The following is a 14,399-nucleotide window of genomic DNA, read 5'->3' as shown; positions in this document are numbered from 1 at the left end:
CCACAGGGAAGTCCTTTCACTCCATCTGTGCAGAAAGAAAGATGAGAATTGGCATGGGAGCTGTTAGTCTGGCTCAACATCAGTTTATACTGAGACAAACCTCTTGTGATTATTCAAGAAGGTTTGAGAAAAAACTGGATGGGAAACTGTTTTGTGTTTCCAGTATAATTTAAAGGCATAGGGAAATGTAGTCACAGTTGGTTGAGAATTTTAAAGCCTGGAAATAACAAACTGAAATGAAATTGCAGCAGTCTTCTAAGCAAAGCTTAAAAAGTGGCCCTAATTTATTTCTGTTTGAGTATAAATATATTAATATACAACTGGCAGTAGCAGTAAGTTTTAATGACCAACCCTTTTCTTTTCCAAATTGCATATCCCTTTTCATTAAATATCCAAAATCTTCCAAAGGCAAAGTCAGATAAAGAAATCTTTCATTATGTCATGGTTTCATTTAGGATAGAGTTAATTCTCTTCTAGTACCTGGTAAAATCTGACATAATTTGCTTCCACTTATTGTGTTTCTTGGATTTAGTATGAGGGAAATGTAGATAACACACTGATGTTTTAAGTCTTGCTCAGTAGTCCTTGCCCTCAGTCAGGGAATTTCAGTTTCCCTGCCTTGCCAATGAGGAGGGGCACAAGGAGCTGTGAGGGAGCATAGCCAGGATAGCTGACACAAACATTCTAAGGGAAATTCCCTGTCATAGAATATTATAAACAGTATATAAACTGGGAGGAGGTTGCCAGGAGGGACAAATTGCTGATGGGGGTGGTTCGGGATGGGCATTGGTCAGGTGGTGGTGAGCAGCTGTATTTTTAATCCCTTTTCTTCCTTGGGATTTATGTCTCTGTGTTGCCTCCTTTTTTCACGACAATTACTATTATTGTTATTATATTATTATTTTATTTAGTTTCAATTATTCAACTGTTCTTAACCCACTGGATTTACTTTCTCTGATCCTCCTCCCCATCCCACCACAGGCACAATGGGGGAGTGAGCGAGTGGCTGTGTCATACACAGTTACTGTCTGGTAAAACCACAACATATTATTTATTGCTCAAATTCAACATTAGATTAGATTAGATTAGATTAGATTAGATTAGATTAGATTAGATTAGATTAGGTTTTCTCTAATCTCCATGTAGAAGTGAGATGTAGATTGACAAATTTGAAAGAGGCAGAATGCAGGCCAAGGAGCAGGGCTCTATTGCCATTTACTTAGAGGGTATTCCCAGTAACTGAGATGAGGAATATATACATTTGTATTCAGGAAAATATATATATTTCATATGACACAATAAAGAACAGTTAGGGAAGTGCCTATTAAGGAATAACATCTTGAGAATAATAAATATTTATCCTTCCAGAATATGCTGCTTTGAAACATGAAACTTGTTTTTTGTATTAACAACTCTCTAACACATGATGTTTGTATGAAATTTCTTTCTGAATATTGAACTTGATGTCACAGATTGCATATATCCTACCTACATTGTTGTGTTTTCCTGACCTAAATAAAGTTTCTATTTTATTTTATTATCAGGGAAAATTTTTCTAAGGCATAATATTTACTCTTCATGGTTTAGTATATACATTAGCATCAGCCTATGGAATTCTCTAGTTAAAGGCCATACACTATTTTCTGGGTGAATGCTACAATAATTTCATATTTTTTTGTATTTGCATAAACATTCTTGCACCTTGTGAAAAAGTCAACTGTAAGGAAGAGATTATGACCATGTATTTCCTTTTTCATTTCTGATTCAGAAAAAAATTCAAATGAAGCATTATTATTCCAAGGGCATAGAAAGAAAGTGCAGTTTGGGTATTAGTTGTGGGTTTAACAGCAGCTGATCTCACCCATGAGGTTATCAGCTTCTGGGTGATCCTATTTAAATCAGGAGGTCTTATACATTGTCTAGCTTTGCCAGCAAGAATTATTATTATTCACAGCTATTAAATGCATGTTAAAACAATATAGCTCTGTTCATGCAAGAATATTCTCATATTTCTGAGAAGAATTTCTATTTATATTTCAACAGTAAAAGACCAAAGCCCAAAAATATGCTAATTTTTACAACATCGAATATTGTAATATTTGCTTGTGGGAGAAGTTCATACTCAAATGCTTCAACAGCTTCATAGCTTCATTCTAAGTACAATTACCTGAGTTAAATTAGGAGATTCAGTACATCAATAAACTAATAAGTAACTGAAACTTATTCAAGCAATAATGACTGTAAAATTTGAAGTATATTTTGTTCAGGACTGGAATCATCTGAGACTGAAAAAACCCAGAATTTAAAGAGGTACTGGTTGAGTATAATTGTATTTGTAAAAACACCCATTGCAAGAGGATTTAAACAGCTAGTTAAACTATCACAGAATCACTGAATGGATTCTCTGTCCCACAGAGAAACATTTGGCAATGTATCTTTTTGTGACTAAAAGAAAACTAAAATGCATTACTATGTTTGGTTTTTTTATAGTTAATAGCACAATGAATTTTTATGAATGCCATAAAGGAAACAGTAACTAAAAATGCCAAGTTAGACATGAAGGTTGGAAGGGATCACAGTGGATCATCCGTTCAGCGTCTTTGCTGAAGCGGGGCCATTTCAGAGCACACAGCACAGAACTGTGTCCAGAAGGTTCTTAAATATTGTCAGTGATGGGGACTCCACAGTCTCTCTGGGCAGCCTGTTCTGGTGCATGGCCACCTCTACAGTGAAGAATTTCTTCCTCACGTTCAGGTGGAACTTCCCATGCATCGGTTCCTGCTCAGTCCCTCTTGTCTATTGCTTGGCACCACGTGGAGCTTGGTCCATTCTCTTGTCATCCTGCCTTCAGACACTTACAGACCTTGAGGAGGTTCCCTGTCAGTCACCTCTTGTCATGGCTGGAGAGATCCAGCTCCTGCAGAATTTCCTCGTAAGAGAGAGGCTCCAGTCTCTTGACCAACTTCACAGCCCTCAGCAGAGCCCACTCCAGGAGCTCCACATCTCTCTTGTACTATGGTGCTACATGTCCTGATCTTCCCTTGAAGAACTAATAAATGCAGCAAGTGCCTCTCATCTCAGCTCTTCTCCATGGAAACTATGCTAAGGAGCCAGCAGAGCTACTACCCCTGCAGCAGCAGGCAGCAGCAGGACAAGCAGAGTGCTTCCAGAGGGCTGCCACAAAAAGGGACACTGAGAATGCAGCTCTTCCCTAACACACTGTAAACCTGGTACAGGAATTTGTTGTTTGGAAAGCAAATAATCTATTTTCATATTCTGAAAATTAATTAATCATTTTCTCATTTTAACATTTATTATTTGCTCATTGGTAAAATTTTATCTATACAGGTTGTGTTTGATGGAAAAGGTTATAAAGTAGCATTACATTCTGGAAACCTGTCTGGAAGTTGGAGCTCTGGCCTGATGCTACATAAAAACTCTTGAGAAAAAATGCAAAAACTTATTGGGTGAAGATATTTCATTTTTTTCTTTAAATGGAATTTAAAGAAATATTTCCCTTCAGATGCTAAAGATAATTATATTTTTTGCTTTGATATTTAAATTTTATGTTTAACTTCAAATCAATTTATTGAAGTAAATAATTTTTGTTGAAAAAATACTTTTAGAAAGAACAAGGTATTTTTATTTAAAAGTTTCAACCATGTCAAAAGGCCTTATTCCAACTATTGTAACTATAGGACATTTTTAGAATTGTAATTTCTCCCTTTTTTTTTTTTTCTCCATTAATATCTCTTACCAAAAAAACCCCAAAAACCTATGAGAAGGTTCTGGCTAGTCCCATTTTGGCTACATATGATTATACATTTTCCTGGAGAAAAAAGAAAGCATGATGTAAATTAATGTAGTTCACTTGCAGAAATTTCCTGCTTCTAAGTGTAATCTCTGTATTATGACTGTACCAGACAGTCACAGTGAGAAGTTTAAGAGAACTTGAATGATTAGTCCTTAAGACACTGGGTAAAAGAAAAGATAAGCTCCTCATCTTGGCTATTGAAACTGCACAGAATTATGACCTTGCCCACACTGTCAACTTGTGGCTTCATTGTATTTCATCCTCTAGTTAGGTCCTGTTTCACCAAGAGAGATGATGGATAATTTTTCTGCTCCCATATTTCTGGAACATTTGCTTCTCTGACAACTATTGAAAATGAATATATTGCCTAAAAATCCCTGTGCTCAGAAGTAGTCACATCTCATTTCACTCTTTTCCCTTTTTCATTTATAGATGTTTGTCTACATTTTTTTCTTTTTTTCTTTTTCTTTTTTTTTTTTTTAAGAGTTCAGTATGCTTACTTTCCATTTTTAGGGATTTAAGGAGTATTTGTGTTACCTTGTGTTTGGGAAATGTTTCTTCTTTTCTTTCAATGCAGAACAAAAGAAAAACATTCTCTTTTTCACTTTATATCCCACTCCTCCACCACATATTTTCACAAAAACATGAAAAAGCATTGGAGCTTAAAATTTGTATTTTGTCTATTCCACAGATAGACATTTTGCAATGTATCTTCATATGATTAAAAGAAAACTAAAATGCATTACTATGTTTATTTTGTTATAGCTAATAGCACAGTGAATTTTTATGAATGCTATATAGGAAAAAGTGATTAAAATGCCAGTTTAGACATGTAAGAATTTAGAAATAACAGAATTAAAGTTAACTTAACAGGTCCAGAATTTTCATAGATATTTTAGTTTTGATTTTACACATTTTTTTTCCCCCAAAGTCCCCCAGTTTATTCAGTACAGAGAAGCTCATTCACATCACAAAGAGGGACTGGTATGATTCTTTACAGTCCTTTCCAACTAAAACACTATGTGCAGCCTTCACATGCCTTGGCTCAGAACCACTCCTAAGTCCATACTATGTCATCAAAACTCAACTCAACCTCTTCTATACCTTGAAAAGAAACTCCAGGGTCAGTTTGGCTGTGAGACTACAGCAACAGCAGCTTTCAGAATTATGTTGCACTGTTCGTGCATGCAGCAGGACACTTTAAAGCCACATTACACCCTCCCATTCTGGGCTATTTATTCTCTGACACTATATATAATATCTCTGCAAATCCCAACCCTATCTCCCTTCACCATGCTACTCCTAGTTTCCTAGTTTCTATCCCAGCCTTATGTTTTGTTTTTTTTTTCTCCTTTCATCCACCCCGAATAGATCCTCTGCATCCTTCAGTCAGTATGAGAACTGGAGGAAACTTAAAGAATGACTGTTGTTTGTCTTCTACATTAGATACTACAGGTGCTTAATATGAAAGAGAGGTCTGAGAGAAATTGCAGGAAGGAAATTCTGAATATTTTTATTGCCTTAAAATATTACCTGATTTAAATGTTTGAGTTTCCTAATTTATTAAAGTCCATATCTTCTAATAAGAGACTAAATATAAATATCAGCTGAAGTTTTTATTTTAGTCATTCATTTTGCCTATAACAACTGTAAAATTGTTAAATACAGAAACTAAAGACATTCATTTGCTGAGGTCATGTTAAAAAAAGGGCAAGACTAGAAAAATCTGAATCAACTTAAAAAATATATATGCATAGGTAAAATTACCCCGTCACAGATATATGTATATATGTTTACATAAATATTGTGTTACAATTTTCACCAGATTTGTGTAGAATCACAAAAAAGAATAAGAACAATCTACTTGTGTACAACCAGAGACACATATAAATAAAAGTTTCCCTTCCTTTCTAAATTTTTCTACTTCTCTTGAGCATACTTTTTCACTTGGTATTGACCTCTAGGATTCAAAGGGATGTGATAACATAGTTTGTAAAACATGCAAGTCAACAATAAAGTAATAAACACCAGGCTGAGATGTATCTGGAAACCCCAAAAAAGTGGTATTATAGAGTTGTAACCAGGCATTTTGGTCCCTGACTTATGAAACTCAAAATTTTGTGATACAATAGACAGAAGAAGTGCCATAAAATGATAAATTGAAGAAATAATATATTTGGTGATAGTAATCTCACATTTTTGTGTCCTTTTAGTGCTTTTGTCTTAGGTAGCTTTCTGTTGCTGAGATTGCTGTCAACATCTGCTTCCATGTAATGAAAAAGGTATTGCTTGATGTAAAGTTATGACACATTTGTGTTCAGAGTATAAATTCACTTTGATTTACTTTAAAATGTGAGACAGTGATAAATTACTGTGCAATTATCATGTTTAAAATGGCAAGCTGAAGCAATGACAAGTTCTTTTAGATTTTTCTTTCCGCTTTTACTAAGTGTACATGCAATAGTTCAAAAATACTGCTTCATTTTGTCTCTGTCACAACATTATTTTCACATCTGCTCTCTTTGATGTTTTTGAGTGGCTTCCTCATGCTTTTTTCCCTGAACTGAAAATTTGTAGCTGTTTCATATTTGGCCTTTGTCTGCATAGTCATGTTCAAGAGAACTGATCTAAGCTATTGCAACCATTAAGTCCTTCTGCAGACAGGTTCAGAAAGATTAGCAATGTTTAAGTTGTTGTTAAACACAAAATTTTAAAGTTCTAACTTTAGTCACTATAAGTATGTGGTGTCCTTACATTTAAAATCTCTTAGACCAAGTCTAAAGTTGAGCTATGTTGCATTTTACGATAAAATATCTACACTACAACACTGCCCAGAATCTATGTGCAGCTGGACAAAATATATACCTAAAAAAACTTGAATGTAAAACTTTCAGCTTCTACAGCTTCCTGGGGTGAGGATGTCTACAACCTAACAGGGCCAAGTGAAGGCTTTTTGTTTTTTATTCTATCCTAAACTCCTGCTGTTTCTTTCATACTTACACTTAATTGAGAACTGTACTTAGAAATTTTTTTAAAAAGGCAAGAATCTAGGTAAAAATATGCCTCATAAGAATGTTTAATATACATTAAAAGATCAATATGCATGTAAAATGGGTTTTTAGGCTTTTTAAAAACATGCCTGAGGCCAGAGTGGGCATGCTTCCATCTTTCCACCCCTAAATAAGATTATTATTCCTTAAAGAACTAATTCACAAACTGGGAAGCAGAATCCAGAATCTTCTACGGTAAAATACCTAGGAGATCATCAGAATATCTCTGGAGTCAGATCTTAATCTTCATCCTGTTTGCTGAAATTATTCCAGTGAGTAACAGACCAATAATATGGGACAGAAAGAGATTTTTGATTCTATACTCTGGAGACTTATGTGAGAAGAAACACCCTGATTTCTGGTTACAGGAATTTTCATCCACACTATCTAATGACTGTTACTGGAATGCCTTAAATAATAAGAAAACAATGCATTATTCTGTTTTATTTAAAGACACAACATTCTCTCAGACCGAAGTTGTTCTGTTCCGAATTTCACTGTTTTGCCAAGCAACTGAACCATGGTACTGAGAGTGCTTTCAAAATGGGCCACCAAAACTTCAGCTGTTGGTGGCATTTTTCTTGATCTGCCATACCTTAACAAGACTGGAGTTTCTATCATGTAAGCCTTACCTTGGTTTAAATCTGAAAGTACTTTTCACTTTTCACAATCTTGTTAAGTATATGCACTATTTATTATTTTATCATTATTTATAAATTATAGTACTATGCACAGATAGACATTATTTTGAATACATTTATCCATTTTGAATACATTTATACATTCTGTTATAAATCTAGTAGACTTCTCTGACAAAAATAAAGGGCCAAACTCTGCCCTAAGATCTACCTGCTAAGTCATAAGAACTATGTTCTCCCAGCTGATGCTTATTTCAAGCATTCCATGCTTGAAAAAAGTTGTGATGCCATTTCCTATGATTAACGATGATAAAGTTTTGTTGCATGTCTTAAAAGTCCATTGGTGGGAAAATTCACTTGTACTTGGAGACTGTTCAGCATTTCCAGGATTAAGTCTCCAATATAACTATTAGGACATAAAATAGTAGGCACTAGTTGGCACAGTCAAGTTCATGTAGCAGATGTGAAAAACAACTGCAAAACATTTCCAGAACTTTCTCATGCAAAATTTACTTCTGTTGTTCCAGTTCTGACACCTACAAAGAATGAAAAACACCTGCTCGTGCTGATAATCTAAGAATACTTAGGAAGAAATTGCTGTGCCTATGGGAGATGGAATAAACTTTCCTGAAAAATATTCCTCTCCCAAAGGAAGTGTCATAAATTCTCTAATATAGTCTAAAGAATTCACCAGCCTCTAAGTTTCATATTTAAGGTTACGCCTCATTTACTCACCAATGTGGAAGGCTGTCAAATTATTTTTATGCTAATTGCACTTAGTGTGTGTTATAAAACTTTTGCATTAAGAACCCTCTGTTTAAATGTTTGAAGTAACTGAAGGGTTGTTAAAATATATGGTAATATATTTTATTAAAAGAACTCTTGATTTTAATGAAAGTATAACACATGCTGGATAATTCTTTAGAATACTTGAATTTAAATCCTGAGGAAACATAAGTTGCTGTTTATATCAATTAACAGCTCTGCAAAACTGTTGACTAACAAAGACTTTCACAACAGTCAAAGAAAAAACCCATTACAAATCTGTGGAAATATCTACTTCACTTGGGCCAAACATAAATGCTTTTTAATAAAATAAATATTTTCTAATGGGGAATATAAAGTTAAATAATTAATAGAAACAACTGCAATGATTCAGTGTCTAGCAAAACCTGTCATTACTTTTTCTCTCATTTTTGCTACATTTGTAAAGGTTTTACTGAAGTCAATGGAGTTGCACGAGTAGAAAATTGGTTTGGGAATGTCAGGCGTCTAGATCAGAAGAAATTTAAATCCTATTCAAGCACTAGTTCTGGTTTCTAAATGCTTGGCATCAGTTACAAGGATTTAATTCACATCATATACAATGCTGAACAAATAATCTTATTAAATCAGTGACTAAATAGAGAAAGACAATAATTTATTTTCACTATAGAGACCTGAAAAGTGAGGCTTCAGACACCTTAGAAGCAAAAAGTAAATCTTAAGACAGAATAACAGCTGGATGAAACATAGTAATTTCATTATGCACTCTGTCCATTATCATTGAGACATCTGTTTTGGAAGGTGAAATATAGGGAGGTTACAGTGAACTTGCTATAAACGAGTATTTTGAGTGAATAAATGTTTAAATATAAATGAGAAAATGAGTGAAAATTAAAGCACTTCCTAAAGTGCTTAGGAAGAAACAACCAAACAGACAAACAAACGAACAAATTAAAAAGAGCAGATGAGGAATACTTAGGGATGAGTTCTTGGGTATTTTATGAAACTGGAAACAGCATGAGTGATTAAGTGTGGAAACTGAACCTTATCAGTACAGTGAGCAGGATATATCTCTTCTAAATTACATGTCTGAAAGTCAGAAGTCTAGCGCTGAACTGCTTGCCCTAGGCTTCCTTTACAGTCAATAGAGAAATCTAGATATCTCTAGAGGGTGATTCATCTCTGACTAAAATAGTCATCTGAGATAGGTCAAATGAATTGCCCTCTAGAGGTGCCTGTTTCTCTCCAGCTCAGACTTAGATGTCTACCTTTTAAATGTCTAAGGGTAGGTGAGATGAATCCCACTTCAGATCTTACACTGCTCCTGCTTTCAACAGTGGAGTGGCCATTAGTAACCAAAAATCCCTAAGGAATGTTGCAATGCAGATACTCAGTGCTGACCAAGGAGTGAAGAATAATGCGGCAGATTGACTCTGCAATTAATGTCTTCAGCCAATGTTTTTAGTGTAGAACTTGGCCAAGACTCTGTGGCTTGTAGAGCCCTCACAAGAGGGCTTCTGGATGAAATGTGCTCTTCTTGATGCTATTAAAGTGTTGTGAGGCCCTGGGTTAGCATTAAATAGCCTGTGTTCCGTGTTTGGAATTTGACTCTATTGCTGCCTGCAATGTTACATCCCTAGCTGAACTCGCCAAAGTAATTCAGGATTTCCCTCTTTGGATGTTTCTAATTCTTGATCATATATCCAGAGAGACAATAAAAATCATAATTACAGGTTGCTCCCTTGGAATGTTAACCTCCTTTTCTGGAAAAAGGAAAGCAGTATCTAGTAAAGTGTTAGACTGCAACCTTGCTGAGGCTTAATCTTCCCCCTCAATATAGTCAGAGGGTGAAATGTGATTTGTTTGTTCCTTCCACTGGTCTCTGTATCTACTCAAAAATAAATTCTGTTGTACAGACTGTCTACTGTAAGGTGCATGCACAACACTGGAGTCATGAGTTTGGGAAGAGCCTTTATTATAACGAAGTACACTTCATGGTACTCCTAGGATGCAACAAACATTGTTTACCTATAAAACCAGATCTTCTCTGATTCTTTTGTCACTTTTACAACTTCATGTCATTTTATTTTCTAAAATGCACATTAGTGCAAATTATTTACTACTTTACTTGTGATTAATCCCATAGAAAAACATGCCTTTTCCTTCATGGTCCTAGAGCAGCGGAGAAAGCTCTTCGTGAGATGAAATAGATAAAACATTTATCCTTGGAATGCCTTTCTGCCTAATGCAATGAACACACAAATTGCTTTCTGCTGTTTTCCCAACATCCTGATGATTCCCTTTCATGACCACAAGATGCAATATATGAACCCAAAGTAAAATCCCATTCTCCTCCTCCCCTGTCCCCCTCAAAAAAAAAAAAAAGGTTAAAAGGCTATTATGTTTCCTAGTTTTCTTAGAAATTATAATATATTTATTTAAGTCATCTGGGAAACACAATTTAACAGATAAAATTATAAAATTAAAAAAATATAGAATAACTCAATAGAATAAAACTATGTTTTTAGTAATTTCTAGAAATTAAAGATTTAGAAATGCACACTATATCTTGAACATGCATATCAAATTAAATATCATTAAATTGTATACATAAATTAATTAAACAGTTGGGAAATTGAATTTAGCAATGGGTCACTGGCTCTAAACGACAATGTTCTACCTTGGGCTAAATTAAAAAGTAACCTTTTGGTGTTTCGACATTTCATTAGCAAAACTGCCTTTACCACAGACCATTGTGAATTATAGAAAAGAATGAATTCTAACTGTGAATGTAAAGGATTTACTGGAAGATAGAATAAACCTAATCTGAAAGGAAAATAATTGGAAAAGATGGGTAGATTTGTAATTACTGGAGTGAAAAATAATATGGTTTTTCATATTCTTTCTGGGAAACACTGATGGATTATTTATTCAGGAAATTAATATGCTATTGGTAGCTCTCAATAATGCAGTGTGGAAAAAGAAATGGAAGAAGGAAAATTTGAGTGAAGAAGAAAATGTATTCAGTATTTCTTTTTCCTTAGACATAAAATTTAGAGATGAAGAATAAAATCGTTATTTTCTGGTTTATTTGTTCAATATGTGCAAGACACAAATTCACATCCTCTTTACCTTGTGGCAAATCCACATGACCAAGATGCACAGACAGGAAATTTGCATAACTGAACAAAAAAAAAAGTGTACATGCAAATAGTACAATAAAAATTATTTGCACAAGCTGTAGATGTAGACTTGATTTTTCTGAGAATTAGTCCTTAATTTCCATAATGTTTTCCAATGTTTGTCTCTATGGAGTGGCTTCTTCCTGGAAAATCATCTTGAGTTATTTGTAATGGTGTCTTACATCAAATTTAATTAACCTATGTTGCCAAGTCTGATAGACTGTGCTCAGCCTATACCTTCAGCTACTACTCATTTTATTCTTACACAGCTGATCACATTTTCCTTTGTGACTCTGATGTTTTAACTCTGACCATTTGGACAGATTCTTATATTTTCTATCTCTGCCCTGACCTGAATGAGCAAGTAGTAGGTTCTCAGACCTACATTGTAGGGTTTCTCCCCTCCCTAAGGAGTCTTTGTATGAACTTGCCTGTCAACCCTGAACCCATTTCCACTGTTATGTTGCTGAAGTTCCTCTTAGATTCTGAGTAGGGTTTTCTAGGTGGTTTTTTTTTTTTTGTGTGTGTGTGGTTTGTTTTTTTTTTTTTAAGTTTTTATTTTTTCATTTTTTTTATTTTTATTTAATCCCAGTTCTACATTTTAGATCATTGGAAAGGCTCTGAATGTATTAAATAGGAGCCATTTATAAAGATTCTCATTTCACCTAGATTTTTAAGTAAGTGTATAAACAATACAAAGAATACTGTAATTCAAATCTTATGTCTACAACCCCAAGAGTGTGAAAATCAAAATGGAAATATCCAAACCTAATGTTCTCTGTGCAGTGACCACTAAGACAAATTTTCCTCATATTAAGTACATTTCACGGAGTTTTTAACAATATTTTTTATTTGCCAAATGACATGCCAACATGTGTTTAGAAATTCATAAACGTGTGGTTTTGTAGTTCCTCTCCTGACTCAGAGAATGGTAGATGCCATGTTGGTGATTCCAGACTCTACCATGCATTTTTCATCAGCACAGCTGGACCCTTTTATGGGAGTGAATAATATTAATGCTAGTCCAGTTACAGTGGATCTCTATGGTATTTTCATGTCCTGTCTTGAAGATTCTCAATATGATGGCCCATAATCAGTTGTGATCATTCTAGATTAGGTAAACATTCAAAATACATATTAGAATTATTTAATCTGGGGTTCAGTTCCATGAGCATTAATCATCTCAAGGGTTTTTAGTGATTCTATCCCTGATCTTTCCTTAACTAACAGAAAAATAATTAACACTTCAGATACCGACACATAACAAAATGCAAAGAGTATTTAGGCTGTGTGTGATTCAGCATAAAACAATATAATGGATAAAATATTGATTTCATTTATTTACATGAATTTTTTTTTCATGTAATTGAGATTTTTTCTTAGTGGTGAAAGAAAATATAAATAATGGAATAAGCCTGCTGTCAGATCTATACCTCAGTGAGCACACATCAGTAGAGATGCTTCTTTCTTTCCTTTGACTGTTTTGTAAGACTGTATGTGTATATAACTTAGGAGGTACCTGGAAGTATTTAACTGAATTTTAAGTGTAGAGTTTAGCAACATGAGAAAATTTTTCAAGGTTATGCAGAATAGGAATTTCCACATAAAGAAAGATCAGGTAAATTAGTGCTGAATGTAGACATTTGTGTAGGTTCTGATTTTAATGTCTACAAAAGTCTAGAAATCTGGAAATACCTACCTAGGACTCCTATACATAATAGTCACCAGACTATATATTGAAAATACTTTTACAAATCCTGACTACTCATTACACAGGAAAGGGGTAAAATGTAAGAAATCACGGACAATGTTCTTGACACTTTGAGGCATGAGTGATGATCCAGCTACACCATTTCACTATATGCTAATAGTAATATTTACACTTCAAGTGAATACCTAGCTCCAATTTTTGTGTGTCCAATATGGAAAAAAAACTAGCAAATTAAGATGTCTGACTGAGCATCTGGTAAAGACTGAAGCAACAAAATTCTGAAGATCAATATTTTTCTATCTCTTATAGCTTGGCCCTGATTTTTATTTTCCCTGAGTAAAATATCTGTACATTCAAGAGATGTATTGACTAACATAACATAATACTTCAGAGAGGAGGTATACTTTCAGAAATTGAAGCAATTTAAGATCTGCTTTAAGAATATAATAATAATATAATTGTAAAAAGACTGAAAGAAAAAGTTGGCTGTGCTTTGATTGTCAGATACCTCGGTCAATTTTCATTTTATGCTTGTTGTTGATAGTTTTTTGTAACATTTTTTCATACCTCAGCTTTATAACTTTTCATTTTTGCTTGTTCACGAACAGTTAACACTTAGATTTGAACATCATTCTACTCCCTAAGAAAAGATCTGTATTTACCTGTCCCCCTTCTGTCACTCATGTAGTGTATATCTCTTTCAATGCAAGCTGCATTGGACTTTTCTATTGAGTGGGTAGTAGCTGGCGCATTGCAAATTTTTGTAGTGGTAATAATTAAATAGTAATAAAAATAATAAGGAAAGTGATAATTACAATAATGAAAGGAAAAACCTTGTCTTATAGACTGGTTATGTTTTCTTTTATATTTGCATGAAGTCTTACTATAGATTTGAAGGCCAAAATCAGGATCAATTGACAGCTACTCATTATCTTGACATTAGCATAAAATCATACTGACATGATGCAAGAATAAAAGGTATCTTGGGGCATACTGAAGCTGGATGAGAAGAACAGTGCTAAATTAGCCTGTGTTTCACTGATCATAAATATCCCTTGGTTGTTAAAATCTGGCAAAATTCAGAGCAAGTATGAAGATTGCATTGCCATGCAATTTTCTACATTGGATAGAAATATTCAGAATTCTATGCTTAACATCTGTAGATCCTTTTGAAAGCTAGCTGTATTTTCAAGGCCCTAATCAAAGTAGAGTGACAAGTGAGCATGTATCTAAAATATA

The sequence above is a fragment of the Passer domesticus genome, chromosome 1 (assembly GCF_036417665.1).
Source record: "Passer domesticus isolate bPasDom1 chromosome 1, bPasDom1.hap1, whole genome shotgun sequence".
NCBI classification, from domain to species: domain Eukaryota; kingdom Metazoa; phylum Chordata; class Aves; order Passeriformes; family Passeridae; genus Passer; species Passer domesticus.
This window is presented reverse-complemented; position numbering follows the sequence as displayed.